Genomic DNA, 19,458 nt, shown 5'->3' on the forward strand with positions numbered 1-19,458 from the left:
CAGTATATTGAAAGAAAGTCAGGTTTAGAAACTACATAAATGAGCTAAGGATAGCATTGCGAGAAGCGTTCCATGAATACATAAATAAATTTTTGGCGATTGACAGAACGAAATATCTTGAGAAGTGGAGGTATTGCTTAAAGTTAATGAATTGATCAAATTTTCATTTCAGTCGGTTATTAACTAAACAGGCAACGAAACGGAACATGATAGACAGAAGGCCGAAATACTGAATTCAGTCTTCCGTAATAGTTTCTCTTCGGAGTATCGGAACACGATTCCTCCTCTCAATCGTCGCACGAACGCCGAAATGGCAGGTACTGAGACAGGTGAAGAACAAAAAAATCAAGGAATATCGCTTAATAGTGAAAAGACGTATGGTCCTGATCAGATAATTGTGCGACTCCTTACAGATTCTGCAAAATAACTCATTACCCTTTGTGAGGCTCCTCATCGTTGCTCATTTCGCTGATAATTACGTCTCCCCTTGTCGACGATGTAGTGTTTCTTCGTTAGTATTATTTGATGATCCGCTGAGTGAAGTTCATTAAGCCTGAATCACACTAACAGAATCACGCCGCGGGATTCAAATAAAATTTCAGCTTTCACGAATGCTTCAGTCGTGGCCGATATTCCCTACTTCCGCATTGCATCTTCTCACCCGTCTGTGGACTGCGCTGCAACGACTGCCGCGCTGTCAATTTTATCGTAAAACGCGTTCTCAGTCCAGAGATTCTTAACAGCGCGTCGTTGCACCGCGAAGGGCCACAGAGGTTGAATTTGTTCTCCAACTGATCGAGATGCAGCAACGGAGACGATACACATTCTAGCGGCAGTGTACTATAGGTTGCTGGTACTATTGTGTGTACCAAGCGACTGGAAAATTCCTCTTGTAAAATCCGGTGGTTATTTTGAAAATAAATTTTTTTATCCTATTAGCAAGTTAAATTCACCTCTGATTTCTGTCTTCGTTCTTGTGAAATAGGATGGCTCATTCTGAAACACACTTATTACAATCAAACTCTCTCACTCTATTTCGGCTACTTCCTCCAGGTCCTGATTTTTTTGCGGGGGGGGGGGGGGGAGGGCGACAAACCGGGGTATCTGCCCCGGGCGGCAATTTCAGGCCCGCCCAGTTCATATTCTTGAAGAAAAAAACGTTGTTTCACAAAGCGCCAAGTATCCAGAGCACGTTGGTCTATCGATTATTCATAAGATTCTGAAACACATCCGTGTTGGTTTTTTAACATATTTGAAAACATGCTATGTTGATTTCTGAACGAATTATAAGTTGATATTTGATTGCGTGCGTAGTACAGGCTTATGTGATGTCTCTGACGGGGGAATCCCCGTCGCATCTAGAAATAAAAAACTTTCCCGCAGACTATATGAGCTGAGCCGAATAAACCCGAACTACTGAATGCCAATTGCCGTTTGTTTATGTGGTTTACTGAGTGTGCGAATAATCAGCGTTGTTATGATTAGCCGACTGCTGTAACAGAGCGGTTCTAGGCGCTGCAGTCCGGAACCGCGCGACTGCTACGGTCGCAGGTTCAAATCCTGCCTCGGGCATGGATGTGTGTGATGTCCTTAGGTTATTTAGGTTTAAGTAGTTCTAAGTCTAGGGAACTGATGACCTCAGAAGTTAAGTTCCATAGTGCTCAGAGCCATTTGAACCATTTTTTGTCATGGTTATTAGCGAAATCCATACATTCAGACTACTAGTGTGAAAATAAACGACCAATAGGAATAACATGTAGGAAAGATTACTATTCATCTTCTCGGTGGATCCAAGAAAATTAATTTCCGACAGAAAATTTTTGCCACATCGCTACACTATTGCGGGCCACTTGTACAGTCCCCAGTGGACAGCCGCTTAAATCTATGCTCGGAATAGCGCGGAAAACGCGTTGTACTAACACGTAGTAACGCCTACCAGGAGAAGAAACGCGGGATAACTAAACTGCTGTGTCTGGCAGGGATAGTGAAGTTAACCAGAGAATAAGTTTTGACAATGGCAGGAATATCAAGTTCTTGGCTTCCTCTACGTTTGGTCCAAAACGAAATAAATGTACAAATTAAGATAGCATTTTTACGTTGTTGCGGTCTTCGGTCCGACAGACTGGTTTGATGCAGCTATCCATGTTTCTCTATTCTGCGCACGGCTCTTCATCTTCGAATAACTACTGCAAACTACATCTGTCTGAATCTGCATAATGTACTCATCTCTTGGCCTCCCTCTGTAGCCCGCATCTCGTGGTCGTGCGGTAGCGTTCTCGCTTCCCACGCCCGGGTTCCCGGGTTCGATTTCCGGCGGGGTCAGGGATTTTCTCTGCCTCGTGATGGCTGGGTGTTGTGTGATGTCCTTAGGATAGTTAGGTTTAAGTAGTTCTAAGTTCTAGAGGACTGCTGACCATAGATGTCAAGTCCCATAGTGCTCAGAGCCATTTGAACGTCCCTCTGTGATTTTTACACCCAGCAGTTCCCTCTAGTACTAAACTTGTGATCCAACATGTCTCAACAGATACCCTCTTTTAGACAAGTCGTGCCACAAATGTCTTGTCTGCCCAGTTCTATTCAGTACCTCATTAGTTACATGAAACACCCATCTAATTTTTAGTATTCTCCTGTAGCGTCACATTTCAAAAGTTTCTATACTCTTCTTGTCTAAACTGTTTAACATCTCCATGTTTCACTTCTATACATGGCTATACTCCAGACAAATACCTTCAGAAAAGACTTCCTAACACTTAAGTCTATATTCGATGTCAACGAATTTCTCTTCTCCAAAAACGCTTTTCTTGCCATTGCCAGTACACAGTTATTTTGCTCCCCAAATAGAAAAACTCATTTACTACTTTAAGTGTTTCGTTACCTACTCTAATTCACTCAGCATGACCTCATTTAATTCGACAATATTCCATTATCTTTGTTTTAGTTTTGTGAATGATCATCTTATACCCTCCTGTCAAGACACGGTCCTTTCCGTTCAACTGTTCTTCCATATCCTTTGTTGTCTCTGACAGAATTACAATGTCATCGGCAAACCTCAAAGCTTTTATTTTTCTCCCTGAACTTTAATTCCTTCTCCAAATTATTTTTTACTCAGTTTACTGCTTGCTCAGTGTGCAGATTGCATAACGTCTGGGGCAGGCTATAGCTCTGTCTCACCCTCTTCTCAACCACTGCTTCCCTTTCGTGCCCAAGTCAGCAGCTGGTTTTTCTTTGGAGTCTGAGGGTATTTCGTCTGTCTCATACCTCTTACAAACAATTTGGAACAATTTTTTCATGGCTGGCTTTCCCAAGACTATCAGTAATTTTGACAGAATGTCATGTACTCCGTGGCCCTTCTTTCTACTTGCCTTTCAGTGCTCAGTCAAATTCTGGCAGTATCATACCTCCCATCTCATCTTCATCTACTTCCTCTTCCGTTTCTGTAACACTGCCTTCAAGTTCAATTCCATTGTGTAGGTCCTCTATATTTCCTCCACGTTTCAGCTTCCCCTTCTTTGCTTGGAATTGATTTTATATCTGAGTTCTTGATACACATACGGCTGCCTCTCTTTTCTACAAAGACCTCTTTAATTTGCCTTTAGGCCCTATCTATTTTTCCCCTCATGAGAGATATGGTTCTAGACATTCCTGCTTAGGCATTTTGCGCTTCCTGTCAATCTCAGTTTTAGTCTTTTATATTTCCTTTCGCCTGCTTGATTTGCTGCATTTTTATATTTTCTCATTAATTCACTATCTCTTTGTTATCCAATGATTTCGCCTAGGCCTTCTCTTTTTACACTACTGGCCATTAAAATTGCTACACCAAGAAGAAATGCAGATAATAAACGGGTATTCATTGGACAATATATATTATACTAGAACAGACATGTGAATTTTCACGAAATTTGGGTGCATAGATCCTGAGAAAACAGTACCCAGAACAACCACCTCTGCCCGTAATAACGGCCTTGATACGCCTGGGCATTGAGTCAAACAGAGCTTGGATGGCGTGTACAGGTACAGCTGCCCATGCAGCTTCAACACGATGCCACAGTTCATCAAGAGTAGTGACTGGCGTACTGTGACGAGCCAGTTGCTCGGCCACCATTGACCAGACGTTTTCAATTGGTGAGAGATCTGGAAAATGTGCTGGCCAGGGCAGCAGTCGAACATTTTCTGTATCCAGAAAGGCCCGTAGAGCACCTGCAGCATTCGGTCGTGCATTATCCTGCTGAAATGTAGGGTTTCACAGGGATCGAATGAAGGCTAGAGCCACAGGTCGCAACACATCTGAAGTGTAACGTCCACTGTTCAAAGTGCCGCCAATGCGAATAAGAGGTGACCGTGATGTGTAACCAAGGGCACCCCATACCATCACGCCGGGTGATACGCCAGTATGGCGATGTCGAATACACGCTTCCAACGTGCGTTCACCGCGATGTCGCCAAACACGGATGCGACCATCATGATGCTGTAAACAGAATCTGGATTCACCCGAAAAAATGACGTTTTGCCATTCGTGCACCCATGTTCGTCGTTGAGTACACCATCGCAGGCGCTCCTGTCTGCGATGTAGCGTCAAGGATAACCGCAGCCACGGTCTCCGAGCTGATAGTCCATGCTGCTGCAAACGCCGTCGAACTGTTCGTGCAGATGGTTGTTGTCTTGCAAACGTCCCCATCTGTTGACTCAGGGATCGAGACGTGGCTGCACGATCAGTTACAGACATGACGATAAGATGCCTGTCATCTCGACTGCTAGTGATACGAGGCCGTTGGGATTCAGTACGGCGTTCCATATTACCCTCCTGAACCCACCGATTACATATGTTGCTAACAGTCATTGGATCTCGACCAACGGGAACAGCAATGTCGCGATACGATAAACTGCAATCGCGATAGGCTACAATCCGAGCTTTATGAATGTCGGAAACGTGATGGTACGCATTTCTCCTCCTTACACGAGACATCACAACAACGTTTCACCAGGCAACGCTGGTCAACTGCTGTTTGTGTATGAGAAATTGGTTGGAAACTTTCTTCATGTGAGCTCGTAGGTGTCGCCACCGGCGCCCACCTTCTGTGAATGCTATGAAAAGCTAATCATTTGCATATCACAGTATCTTCTTCCTATCGGTTAAATTTCGTGTCTGTAGCACGCCATCTTCATGGTGTAGTAATTTTAATGACCAGTAGTGTACCTAGTTGATCTCTTGCTCCCTTCACTATTTCATGCCTTAAAGCTACTCATCCGTCTTCCACTGTATTCCTTGTTCCTGTTTTAGTAAACCGTTGACAAGTGCTTCCTTCAGGTCCCATGTCTTTAATTTCCTATCTTTTTGCAGTTTCTTCAGTTTCAATCCACAGTTCATAACCAATAAATTGTGTGCAGAGTCTACATCTCTCCTCGGAAATTTCTTACAATTTAAAATCTAGCTCTGAACTCTGTCTTATCTTTATATAATCAATCTGAAACCTTCCGGTATACGATTTTCTTTCATGATTCTTAAACCAAATGTTAGCGATGATTAAACTATGCTCTGTGCAAAATTCTAGCAGGCGGCTTCCTCTTTCATTCCTCTCTGCCAGTTCATATCCACCTACTATTCTTCCTTTTCTTTCTGTTCCTACTATAGAATTCCAGATCCATATCACAATCAAATTTTCGTATCATTTCTGTTAGTAGTAAAAAAATACAAAATTGTGCTGGGGAATCCAAAGGCCATGCTGAACTTAGCACTACGTTCCTGACCCGTCAAAAATATTATAAAAGCCATCCAGATGAGCCATATCTGCTATAGGTGGTCATACTGATAGTTCTGATCAGATGCTGACTTGTAAAATACACGCCCATTAACCAACATTAAAACGTAGTGAATGTGACTTCAAATTTTTGAAACTATAGAGGTGCAATATAATATGTTATTATCAATGGCATTCAGTCACTCCCTCATGACAAGGATACAAATAAAAAATTACCTTTGTAGTCTTTACGTTCCATTTATCACAAGGAAATAAAGAAAAGATACCTGATCAAGATTAATTAATAATCGGAAAAATTTCATCGGCTACCACTTAACAGAAGTATGATGTGAGTCAGCATTGTTAGATGCTCCTCTCTAATTTACCAGACATTATACAAAAATTCAAAACTCATGATACATTCTTCTCATGTTTCAAATAAGATAATAGGGTGCTGCTATATTGTGGGCTGTCCATCTGCCAGAGAAGTCTGTAAACATTACCCGATTTGTATGCCTTTTCTTTCCTTTGGAAATAGCTGCAAAGATGGAAAACAGACAACATACAGAGAGGGCGAGTGATGAGCGCTCTTGAAAATAATTTTCTTATGTTGATGTTATCTACAGGAAAATATCACCGTTGGATGGTTTCATAGATATCAAACACCACGAAGCTAATCGTTCCACTTGTTATAGTGAACGTCAACCCGCTTTGGACGCAGATTATAGAAGATAATGCGAGAAGCAAAAACACTTTTCTGAGGGACTGCAGCTCTGAAACTAAACTTTTGACCATTGTTATGTCGAGTAAATATCTAGGAATAACGTTAGATGGCGATAATAAAGTGGAAAGGGTACGTTCGTAATATATACACAAAGCGTATGGGGAACACCTATATTTGCTAGTTGAATATTCAAGTGCAGCGCAACCGCAAAGGAAACCACGTACGAGATTGGGGCATTAGATATTCTTGGACACTCCTTGTTGTGTTACAAATGAGAAACTCCACTGCTGAATAGCCGCCCTACGGCCGTGGCGTGTGTGGCAGATAATCCGCCATATAGTCATCTACTTTAACCACAAAAAGTGGCCGCTAATGTAATGTTTCTCCCGTCAGTGAGGACGATTAATTGGACCAAGTAACTGTTCACTTGGGGTGACCTACTCAAAAGCACACCCCTCAGTCTTCCATGAATCCTACGTTTTGAGTCACTCCACTTGATGTTCTGTTTGCGCGACATAATACATAATTCTGATGCTTTGTGGTCGCCTATATTCCGCAGCAAACGTACTGTTCCACGAGCCTTGGTTTACATGCCACATTTCATTTAAAATCTCTCTGCAAAAGTACTAGAATACTTCAAAGTACCGATCGAAAAGTTGTCACATGCTTTGTAACTAAGCTTGAGTTCCCACACACCGAACGCGTCCACAATTTATAAGCCCTGCGTTTGCTTTACATCATGATGTGACACTACGTTAAACGCGTTATCTGAAATCTGATAGAATGAGAGGAACGCCTATACCTTAATTTTATTCACTGTCTGCAGTGTTTCTTCAGTGGATATATTACTTTACTATTAGGATCGAACCTGCAGCTGTTCGATGTCTCACTGTGTGCCGATTTACACACGTGCATTTCAAAAGTTCTTGAATGGCAAAAAGTGCATCATTTTTTTCCATTGTGGACCTGCCTGCTGTGTTCTTTTGTGCGTAGGTCACTTAACAGTCTTAGGAGAGAATAGAAAGCTTCGAGAAACAGCAATCAGTCGTCCATTATGACGTGCACAGAGACATGCAAAAAGTGCCGACATTTCTTTGATACTGAGTACTTTCGCTCGTGTTGATACTAAATAGCAGGTATCGCATCTAATGATCGAAGTAATGATTTATTTCATTTTTATTATTTACCGAAAATTTTGGCCATATGAATCTGTTCCTCCATTTTCAACGACTGAAAGCGCCAGCACCGATAGGCCAACAATGGAACGGCACCGATAAGCCAACAATCGAACGAGCGGTGTGTTGGGGAGCCACAGCGACGCTTCACCAATCTGTGTAACTTTTCTATCACAGCTCGTGCACCTAGACTCCCCTTGTTTTCACGATTTGACTTGCTGCTCTATTTCTCTATTGTTCTTTAAAACTGTGCAAGTGCCAGAATTACTGAATCAGGGGAGAAAATGGTGTATCAAAAGTGACACTTGGCAGTGTTTTCGTAAACCTGATGGTAATGAAGTGAGGTGTAGAATATATCCCCAAAGGTTGAAGTATTTTGCAAGTATTTCGAAGATGAAAAAGAGTTTAAGAAAACATCTCGTCACAACATCAAGGTAAAATTATTTACTTTACAATATAATAAGACAGTAGACAGAGAGCTATGTATCTGTCACTGCAAATGTATTGGTTGTATCGAGCAGTCACTTCTCGCAAATCTGCTCTTATGATCAAATAGATGGAATGGGCCTATATTTGGCAACATTTGTGTAACCACTGCAAGCTCGTCCTCTACAGCTTAGAAGGTATGGAACTTTTAATCCCCCCCCCAGTTGAATAAGCTATGCTGTACATCAATGTCCTCCCAGCGTTTATTTTCAAAGGCAGGCAATACTTTCTCAAAGTCAACGTAACAAATCATCAGCGAAACGCCTGGATAAAAAATATTGGTTTGAGTGATTGTACGGAGGGAGAATGGGAAGTTTACGTAGGAGTTAATTTATTTTTGGGTAACATTCAGTTGTTTTTCTGATAATCTGGTCTGTAATTTCATGTTTCATTTTTTGAAAATTGTCATCTGGATTGAGAATAAAATACTGCTTGATTTAACGCTTGTATTATTCTTCCCGTACATGGTGAAATCGCTCCCTACTATATTATATATTTTAAAATGAGAGATGGAGAGAATGGAAACAAAAAAGGAAGGAACATTAGAGTTCAACATCCCATGGAGAAGTGGTTATTAAGAGACGGAGCACTAGCTCGGACTGTTTTTTATGGAAGGAGATCAGCCGTGCCCTTTAGAAAGGATTCAACCTGGCATTTGCCTTAAGCGAATGAGAAAAATGTGGCTGGTCGAGCGGGAATTGAAAAAGATGTCCTCCCAAATGCGAGTCCACTACCTACGTATGTGAACTACTGCACCAGCTCGCTCGGTATTGAGCGATTTGAATCGATACAGAACACCTACTTTAATCTTTTTATCAAAAATATGTCTCGGTACCTCAAGTCATCGACACTTTTATGAATACGATGTTTTTCGTCACTAATTGCGGAGCAACATTTACACTATGTGGTCAAAAGTATCCGGACACGCCCAAAACCATACGTTTTTCTTATTAGGTGTATTGTGCTGCTTTCTACTGCCAGGTACTCCATACCAGCGACCTCGCTCCGCAGAACTCACGGACTTCGAACGTGGTAAGGTGATTGGGTATCACTTGTGTCATCGTCTGTACCTGGGATTTCCAAACTCCTAAATATCCCTAGGTCCACTGTTTCCGATGTGATAGTGAAGTGAAAACGTGCTGGGGCACGTACAGCACAAAAGCGTACAGGCCGGCCTCGTCTGTTGACTGACAGAGACCGCCGACAGTGGAAGAGAGTCGTAATGTGTCATAGGGAGACATCTATCCAGACCATCACAAAGGAATTCCTAACTGCATTAGGATCCACTGCAAGTACTATAACAATTAGGCGGGAGGTGAGAAAACTTTGATTTCATGGCCGAGCGGCTGCTCGTAAGCCACACATCACAGCGGTAAATGCCAAACGACGCCTCGCTTGGTGCAAGGAGCGTAAACATTGGACGACTGAACAGTGGAAAAACATTGTGTAGAGTGACGAATCACGGTACACAATGTGGCGATCCGATGGCAGGGTGTGAGTATGGCGAATGCCCGGTGAACGTCATCTGCCATCGTGTGGAGTGCCAACAGTAAAATTCGGAGGCGGTGGTGTTGTAGTGTGGTCGTGTTTTTCATGGAGGGGGCTTGCACCCCTTGTTGTTTAGCGTGGCATTATCACAGCACTGGCCTACATTGATGTTTTAACACCTTCTTGCTTCCCACCGTTGAAGAGCAATTTGGGAATGGCGACTGCATCTTTCAACACGATCGAGCACCTGCTCATAATGTACGGCATATGGCGGAGTGGTTACACGACAATAACATCCCTATAATGGACTGGGCTACACGGAGTCCTGACCGGAATCCTACAGAACAATTTTGGGTTATTTGAAACGCGTACTTCGTGCCAGGCCTCCATATAATGGACTGGCCTACACGGAGTCCTGACCGGAATCCTACAGAACAATTTTGGGTGATTTGGAACGCGGACTTCGTGCCAGGCCTTACCGACTGCCATCGATACCTATCCTGAGTGCAGCCCTCCGTGAAGAATGGGCTGCCATTCCCCAAGAAACCTAGCACCTAATTGAATGTATGCCTGCGAGAGTGAAAGCTGTCATCAACTCTAAGGGTGGGCCAACACCATACTTAATTCCAGCATTACCGGTGGATGGCGCCACGAACTTTTTGTCTTGTGTTTTGGTATCTCCTGCTTCAATAGACAAAGAAAAAGGGGGTAGTATGTTGTACATACAATATCTTCTCATTTACAGTATTCGGTCACAAGTGATTTATTTCATTAAGCACTATTTTTTACTAACCTTGGGCCATTATGGGCTAGTAGTGACAGGATAGTAAGCCCTAATTCGTTTTTATATACATTATTTCTTAATTTCATTCAAGAAAACCTTGAGAATTTTGACATGTTTGTGTATTCGTGTTTTGTATTTCCTCCAGGGCAGTGTTAACCTTTCCCACATTAGTCTGTTTTACAAGAAGTTTATCGTTTGTACTTTTATGACTGTTATGTCACTTCGTTTTCTTTCGCCTTTCTTATGTATACTCTCCTGTGATTTCTTACGTAGACAAGAGCTTTCAAATGCCCCCATAAATGAAAGTCAAGAGGGTTGAGGTCAGGAGAGCGTAGAGGCCATGGAATTGGTCCGCCTCTACCAATCCATCGGTCACCGAGTCTGTTGTTGAGAAGCGTACGAACACTTCGACTGAAATGTGCAGGAGCTCCATCGTGCATGAACCACATGTTGTGTCGTACTTGTAAAGGCACATGTTCTAGCAGCACAGGTGTGAAATCATAACGTGCTCCATTGAGCCTAGGTGGAAGAACATGGGGCCCCATCAAGACATCACCAACAATGAATGCCTGCCCAAACGTTCACAGAAAATCTGTGTTGATGACGTGATTGCACAATTGCGTGCGGATTCTCGTCAGCCCACTCATGTTGACTGTGAAAATTTATAATTTGATCACGTTGGAATGAAGCCTCATCCGTAAAGAGAACATTTGCACTGAAATGGGGATTGTCACATTGTTGCATGAACCATGCACAAGTGTACCCGTGGAGGCCAATCAGCTGCTGATAGTGCCTGCACACGCTGTACATAGCACGGAAACAACTGGTTCTCCCGTAGCACTCTCCGTACAGTAACGTGGTCAACGTTATCTTGTACAGCAGCAACTTCTCTGACGCTGACATTAGGGTTATCGTCAACTGCACGAAGAATTGCCTCGTCCATTGCAGGTGTCCTCGTCGTTCTAGGTCTTCCCCAGTCGCGAGTCTTAGGCTGGAATGCTCCGTGCTTCCTAAGACGCCGATCAATTGCTTCGAACGTCTTCCTGTCTGGACACCTTCGTTCTGGAAACCTGTCTCGATACAAACGCACCGCGCCACGGCTATTGCCCCGTGCTAATCCATACATAAAATGGGCATCTGCCAACTCCGCATTTGTAAACATTGCACTGACTGCAAAACCACGTTCGTGATGAACACTAACCTGTTGATGCTATGTACTGATGTGCTTGATGCTAGTACTGTAGAGCAATGAGTAGCATGTCAACACAAGTACCGAAGTCAACATTACCTTCCTTCAATTGGGCCAACTGGCGGTGAATCGAGGGAGTACATACTGACGAAACTAAAATGAGCTCTAACATGGAAATTAAGCGTTTCCGGACACATGTCCACATAACATCTTTTCTTTATTTGTGTGTGAGGAATGTTTCCTGAAAGTTTGGCCGTATTTTCTTGTAAAACCCTGTAGATATATTGTATTATATCAGAACAAAGAAAGAGCTTATCTCAGCTGATTAACAGATGAGACTCTAAATAACTTTTTCTTCTACAATTACATTCTCATAAATATCTAGAGTATTCTAGATATCTACGTTGACGCCGGAGACGTGGCATACGAAACTGCAATCGTACAGTGATTCTTTACCGACTCAAGAACTCGCAATCAAACAGCGTTAACAGCGCTTTACCAAGATTACGTCGCTCAGCATATTAACCAAACGACGAGTTTAGGTAAACAGTACATCACTTGAAAGTCAACAGTACAAACCAAAATCTTGCCTAAATAATACTCCAACAGAACATAAAACATCACAACAAATAAAATAATATAACAGTTTGATTTCGGTTTCGTTTGACAGGAACCGAGGCATTTTGCTTCAATTTAACATTCAGTATCCTCAACGAGAGGCACTTGATGTTGCCTACTAGCGTTTGCTGCCTGGAGCACAAAAAGTATGTACTGAACGAATCACTCTGATTGATCCATTCTCCAAGGATGATTGCCTCTCAAACGCGTGTGCCCCATATACCCATTGTGAGGCTCTATGTCAACCACAAGACTCTGGTGGCGCGAATCCTGGTAAATGTTTAGTGTGTTGCATGAAGAATACTTCACTGACGAGTAAAGTAAGTGAAGCTACTACTTTCATTTGTATTTAATTGTCACTTCCAATTAGGAAACGTTCTTATTTTGTCGTTGCGCTAATGAAGCCATAAACCATATCCATAATCCGCGCCATCAGAGCCGTGTGGTTAAAATAGATTCGCAATTTCGACATATTTCGTTAGGGGCCCGTACATTCGAAAGACATTCATTCATGGAAATTGCCCAGTCCTGTGTTTTTAAGTTTCGCTCTTAAAATCATCCAGCGAAAGGGAATGTACAGGATGGTCACAACCAGTGCAAAAACCTTGAATGGTGTTGCAGGGGGAGGGGGGGGGGGGTTGGAAAACAATCGTTAAGTACGAAAAATTCCATGCGTTGTGTCGTTCCAAGTTATTTTGCATTGAAGTCAACCAATCACGTTTCCGCGCACGGAAATTGAAGCAGCCTGCTAGAGACAATGTCGCCAAACTTGTTCTTCGTATGGTTTGCTCAAAGCAAACAAACGTAGCTTTTTCTCACCTGGCTTAAATTTATCACTTCCGAAAAAGACACTTTTTAACTGGTAACAAGATTTGAAGAAATGGTAACTCTGTGCCTTAACGCATTTTACGCGTATTCAATTGCTTTAATTATCGCGCAAAAACGGCCTGATTGGCTAACTTCAATGTCAACAATTTCTTCAGCAATGGAAAATCCAGTATCTAATGTAACAGTATTATGAAAAGGAAAGTTGCCACTCACCATATAGCGGAGATGCTGAGTCGCAGATACGCAAAATAAGAAGACTTCACAAATGAAGCTTTCGGCCAGCAAGGCCTTCGTCAAAATAGAAGACAGACACACGCACACACACTCACGCAAACGCAACTGACACACACACACACATGACTGCAGTCTCAGGCAACCGTGTTTCAGTTCACACACACACACACACACACAAACACACACACACACACACACACACACACACACAGACACAGAGACAGACTCATACGCAACACACACATACACACTCACACACACGACTTCAGTCTCAAGAAACTGTGGTTCAGTTGCCTTAGTCTGCAGTCACATGTGTGTGTGTGTGTGTGTGGTTTTTTTTTTTTTTTTTTTTTTTTTTTTTGACGATAGCCTTACTGGCCGAAAGCTTTATTCGTGACAGTCTTTTTGTTGTGCCTATCTGCGATTCAGCATCTCCGCTGTGAGTGGTAACTTTCCTTTTCATAATATTCTACAGTTTCTTAACACGTATTGCTCAGTGCAGCCTCCCCTGAAACACCCTTACAAACTTTCTGACCATCCCGAATGTGAATGTATCTGATGTTAGATTTGAAAATAATTTGAAAAGTTATTCGTTCGTCGACCTCCACTGTTATTTCATGTATGCTTTGCAGCTACTGAGGTAAACCCTGGTATATTTTGATGTGAAGAATTTACCAGTTCCTTTTAATAATGGTTAGCTATATTTATAAAGTTCTTTACAAATGTCTGCTACTACATCCACATTTCGCAATTGAAGTTACAGAGCGAGGCAAAGAGTACTTCAGATACCGCTATTATATCATCCCCTCCCTTTTCCATTCGCGAACGCTGTGCAGAAGCTGCGGTCGGTTCAAATCTACGCATTATCTTTAGTATCAATGATACGTCACGTTTCTTTTGATTTCTGTAACGAGTGTCGGTTATAAACAATGTTTTTCTTGACTGAACTCTTCAAATCTTTCTCCAAACATTCGCCTAGCAAATGATGGTAGGGGAGAGTGCATCTTACTGTGTCAAATACACAGCAAATAACTATCGTTCATGAAAAAAACTGTAATAATATATGTCAATCATTATACCAAATACAGAAGACTCACAAAATGAGGCTTTTCTGAAATTTCTCTCCAAATGACTCACTACATTAGCAAAATACGAAGATAACTGAATGCAACAGCGTAACGGTGCCCTCGGAAATAATAAAAGATATATCCATATCCCTTATGCTTACCTCGAAACGACGACAGCTGTCACCGCGGTCTGCAAATTTAGGCGAGAATCCGTTTCTCGCGAAATACCTTATTATTCGCTGCATAAATATACATTATTGTGGATCAAATAAAAATGACCCAGCTCATCCGGCCCTGTTCGTGCTGCTGGCCAATCAGTAAAATTACTAAGACTAAGTGAAGCAGATAGAACTGAAACAAAAATATGTTTGGCAACTGATCGCCAAAGAAATTATGCACTTGCTAATGTTTTGTCACCAAAGAATCTTTATATGCGCTGGCACAAGATATAAGCAACGAACAAATTTGCATGACTTTTTTAATACCTTTCGTCTAGCCCATTGCTTTATTTTAATGAGAAATTTATTGTTCGTCTTCTGATTATCTTCAGAATTTTACTGTTATCGCAGAAAAATAGTAAATTACTTTATTTCAAAGTTTCGATGTGCGTGTATATAAACTCAGAAAATCGATTTGCGATTTTTCCGTCCAGCCTAAATTTAAAATAGAGCTTCGTTACATAATAACAACTACGCTTTTATGTAATAACTCTTTTTGCTAAAAGCGCTTCGAACTACGGCTCAATAAGGAAGCAGAATAAGTACAACAGATAAAAGTGATAATACATGATGTTTACAGTAACTAATATGATTATTGCGGTTAAATCGAGGAATAGATTTTATGAAGGTCTGTGTTCATATGTACAGTCCCATATAACTATCAATTGTGAGAACTTCTGGAAATTTACTTTCCTGCGTGCCAGAAACTGAAAACACTGTGACGTCTAAGACAGACATACACCCACAATAGAAATTCAGTTTTTCGGCTATCAGTCTCCGGATGACAAGTTTTATAATACTCAACCAGCTTTTGTTGAAAATCAAAGACTGTGGGACACAAATGTAAAGGGTCCCACACACACACACATGAAAAATAGACCGCTCGGTAGATCGCTCGTGTAGTAGTAGTAGTAGTAGTAGTTTTATTCATCCGTAGATCTCTTTTTACAAGGATATAGGACATGTCAAAGTATTTACAAGCTTAGATCAATTTACAATAAGCTAATTCGTATACACATATATTTACAGACTTCTAGTTAGAGACAATCATTAGATTTTACTCCTGGTATACAATAATTTATTTACAAATAACTCATTAAATAATGTAATGCCACACTATTCACTCATATTTCACTATCAGTCACTGCACACACTATACACACATTGTTTCATAACACTTCACTCACTACATACACACACACACACACACACACACACACACACACACACACACGCACACACACAGGTGATCCTTGGGCCATTTTCTGTACTGCAAGTTCCCATTTGCTATCCTGAAAAACTGAGTCAGCATCCCTTCATAATGAGTGAGATGTTGAACTCAGAAAGAGGAAGAGGTGTTAGTATTGTGCTATGCATAGCTTGAGGGGAGAGTGTCTCTAGAAAGGAAAAAAGAAGAAAAATAATAAAGTGAAGGTGTTATGTGGAATATTGGATGTTTTATAATCATCATTATTATTATTATTTGTTTGTATAACATTTTTTTATCAAACCCCTACTCTGCTTTATCTAAGTAATCCTTCAATGTATAAAATGTATTGCATAACAGGTACTTTTTAGCTGCCTTCTTAAATAAGTGTATTTTTGAAATTTCTTTAATCTCTTTTGGTAATTTATTGTACAGTTTTATTCCTTGGTAGAAAATGCTGTTTTGAGTTTTATGTTTATATGTGTTTTATGTGTGTGAGCAAATCACAGCGATCGGTCTCTGATTGCATGGAAATCCCAAGCAATCTGTTGTATCGCAATGCCATTCGTGCATGCAGCACGGCTACCTGCATGGTAGGCAGCGATGTGTGGCAATATGGCATTATTAAGCGTTGTTGTGCAGTTTGGTTTCATTACCCTTTGCTTCGCTGAGTAAGAACTTTACGTTAGTACAGTTCCCGAGAAAATCCTTTCAAATCAAATTTAATAAATTACAGATCCAATTATTTTAAAATTTATTTTTTGCAAGTATTTCGGGAGATAAAGAGATCAGCTGCAATTGCTTCTAAGCAAAGCAGTTCATTTTCCACAGCAGATCTTCTCAACCAACCGAGCGAGGTGGCGCAGTGGTTAGCACACTGGACTCGCATTCGGGAGGACGACGGTTCAATCCCGTCTCCGGCCATCCTGATTTAGGTTTTCCGTGATTTCCCTCAATCGTTTCAGGCAAATGCCGGGATGGTTCCTTTGAAAGGGCACGGCCGATTTCCTTCCCAATCCTTCCCTAACCCGAGCTTGCACTCCGTCTCTAATGACCTCGTTGTCGACGGGACGTTAAACACTAACAACCACCACCACCACTTCTCAACCATGAAGATAAAAAAAGAAGAGAGCTGCCATTACGTCACAAACTTGAAGAGGACGTCCGCGATATTATGTAGACCAAAAACATTAGGTTCACCGCATTTATAGCACCATGGTTCACCGCGGTGTCATTTCCCAGTGCCACTCTAATGTGCTCGCGTCCAATTTCGACCGTTGGAAGTATCTTCTGGCTTACGTGGTCGTATCCCAAATAGCATCTGGAGCTTTGATTGTGTGGAGACGTAGTTGTTTCATCAAAATGCCAGATTGCGTCGTTTACGGGTGTAGTAATCGATCAGATCGTAAACTTAAGTTCTGTTTGCTTTTATTGTAGTGGTTTTATTTCTATCATTTGATGTTAAATTTCCTATCAGTCCCTATGAATTCTGGTTCGTTGACATTTCAACAATCGTCCACTTTGTTGACGTGCTCAAGACACAACAGCATGCCTTGCTCCTTTCCTTAGTGCATACTTTTATGTGCTAACAAAGAACGAGTAGGTAAGTTTCTTGCGGAACATTAATAACGTTGTACTTGCGACCTGAAAGATGGAAATATGACGAATAAGAAGCAGTACCATAAGCAAACAAGGATTGGTTTCGTAGTTCAGCTTCATTTGGTATCGATACAAATGCAGTAGAAGTTTTAAACGGGATACGAAAGCATCCTTTTTACATCACATTCTTCTCTTGGGTATTCGGAATATATCAAAGAAAAACAAGTCGCAGTGTATTTAATTTGCAATATGTCATCGCAAAATAAATGGAACCTTTTTCAGCACCTTGACACTGCACTCACGTTTTCTCAGCAGGACCTTGCGATGAAGCTCTTTACGTTTCTATTTAATACAAATGCTTTTATGGCAGTTGATGGAACCTGTCACACAAGATTACGTTTACTCCGCGATAAATAGGAGTGAAATAGTGAGAAAGCTAAACAGCTGCGAAGACGGTTGCAGCTCAGTGTGATTGATGAAGCAAACGGTGTAACTTAAAAGAAGGCAGACTAAGATTTAACGTCACGTTGACGATGAGGTCTGTAGAGACCGATCACAAGCTAGGAATGGGGAAAGGACGGGGGAAGAAACCCGTTTTTGACTTTCAAACATATTATTCCGGCATTTGCCTTAAACGATTAATGGAAGCCGTAGGCAACCGAAATCAGGAATTTGAACGACTATCTTCCAGAATGCGATCCCAATGAGTTAACGAGTGCCCGTGTTCGACAGGTATGTCATATAAGAATTTACTACGTACCGCAGTATACCAGCCACCCCACCAGATCGATTTACAAAATTTAGTTTCTTTCGTTAGGTAAGGTCTTTCTGAATATCAAAAACACTAATTATCTTAGCAACAGAGGACCTGCAATGTGCACGTGCCCGCTACTTCAAGTGCCCGCCAAAAACCAAATAAAATCTTTTAATTATTAAGATTAAAAATAAATATAAAAAAATATAAATACACAAATGTAAGTACAGGAATGTGTATAAGGTAAACAGTTTAGGCAAGTGCCAGTCTTCTCCAAAATGGAAGGATCAATACGGTTTCGTAGAACCGATCAACATTGAGTTTTAGCACAGCTGTGAGGGTATGTAAACAATGCCTCTTTTTGCTGTCTGTCGTAACACTTGGTTTTGTTAGCATGTTACTCAATTGTCACAAAAGAGCAGCGCATATTAATATTACAAAATAATCACAACGATGAAAAAGTGTACTAAAATATCACATTTAGGAAGAAAATTATTCTTTCTTGCTGTGTCCGTGTTTCGGATTGTATCACGCACTCGTTTATTAGACAACAATGACAGTTATCCAATAAGATGTGGTGCAATAACGATCAGTCAGCAGTCAATTCAGGTTTAGAAAAGCTCGCTCCGCGGGAAGTTAATAGGTGTGTCATTTAAGTGTGTCATTAAGTAGTATGATATTTTTCGAACGGGACTTGAACACTTTAAAGTTTTTTCGTGGTTTTGTATGTACTTTTGCAGAAAATTGAAACCTTTTAAATAAATGCACGAACTTCTAAATGTGCACAAGAAAAGAAGCAATAATTAGAAAAGAAACAAACGAGTTAGTGAAAACAATAATTTTTTTCTCTTCCTGGTGGTAGCGCTAGCTCCGTGGTTACAAAAGTTAGCAGTGTCACAAATGAGTGCGGTTCTGAAATCAAAAGTGACAACACCACAGCAGTTGTCATTGCGACAAAGAAGCTTGTAACAGAATCTCCACAAACATAACTAAGCCCATTAATATTGTAGATAATTCAAATGATCGTGCAGATTATCACTTAGATGCAGAAGATGAAACTAGAAGTTCTCTGTTGGACAAAATCCGTATCGGCCAGCGGCTCCCTTCCCCAAACAGGTTAAGCAGGAAAACGGATCCGTCTCCACTAAATATTACAAGAAGTTCACATTGACAGAAGAAAGAATTGAGGAGAACGGTTGCGGTTTGTTTAAATCTAAAAATGACTCTGAATGCTGTAAATCATGTTGGCTCTTTGGAGGACAGAAATCGTTATCAGCTTGGAGGGAATGGGTTAAAGATCGGAGGTAAAAGAAAAGTCATAGTGCGACACGAAACTAGCTATGCACATTTGA

The 19,458-nt window shown here is 41.2% G+C and overlaps 2 protein-coding genes across 2 annotated transcripts in view; one reads left to right on the forward strand and one right to left on the reverse strand.

Moving 5' to 3' along the window:
* LOC126267903 (uncharacterized) overlaps nucleotides 1–14,705 on the reverse strand; it is a 171,494-nt gene extending 156,789 nt beyond the window's left edge. The window contains exon 1 of the mRNA XM_049973213.1: nucleotides 14,490–14,705. The gene's annotated coding sequence lies outside the window, so the exon portion shown is untranslated. The remainder of the gene's footprint in view (nucleotides 1–14,489) is intronic.
* Nucleotides 1–19,458, forward strand: part of LOC126266717 (uncharacterized) — a 252,508-nt gene that overhangs the window by 31,786 nt on the left and 201,264 nt on the right. The gene's annotated exons all lie outside the window — the stretch shown is intronic.

The sequence above is a fragment of the Schistocerca gregaria genome, chromosome 4, assembly GCF_023897955.1.
Source record: "Schistocerca gregaria isolate iqSchGreg1 chromosome 4, iqSchGreg1.2, whole genome shotgun sequence".
Taxonomy (NCBI): domain Eukaryota; kingdom Metazoa; phylum Arthropoda; class Insecta; order Orthoptera; family Acrididae; genus Schistocerca; species Schistocerca gregaria.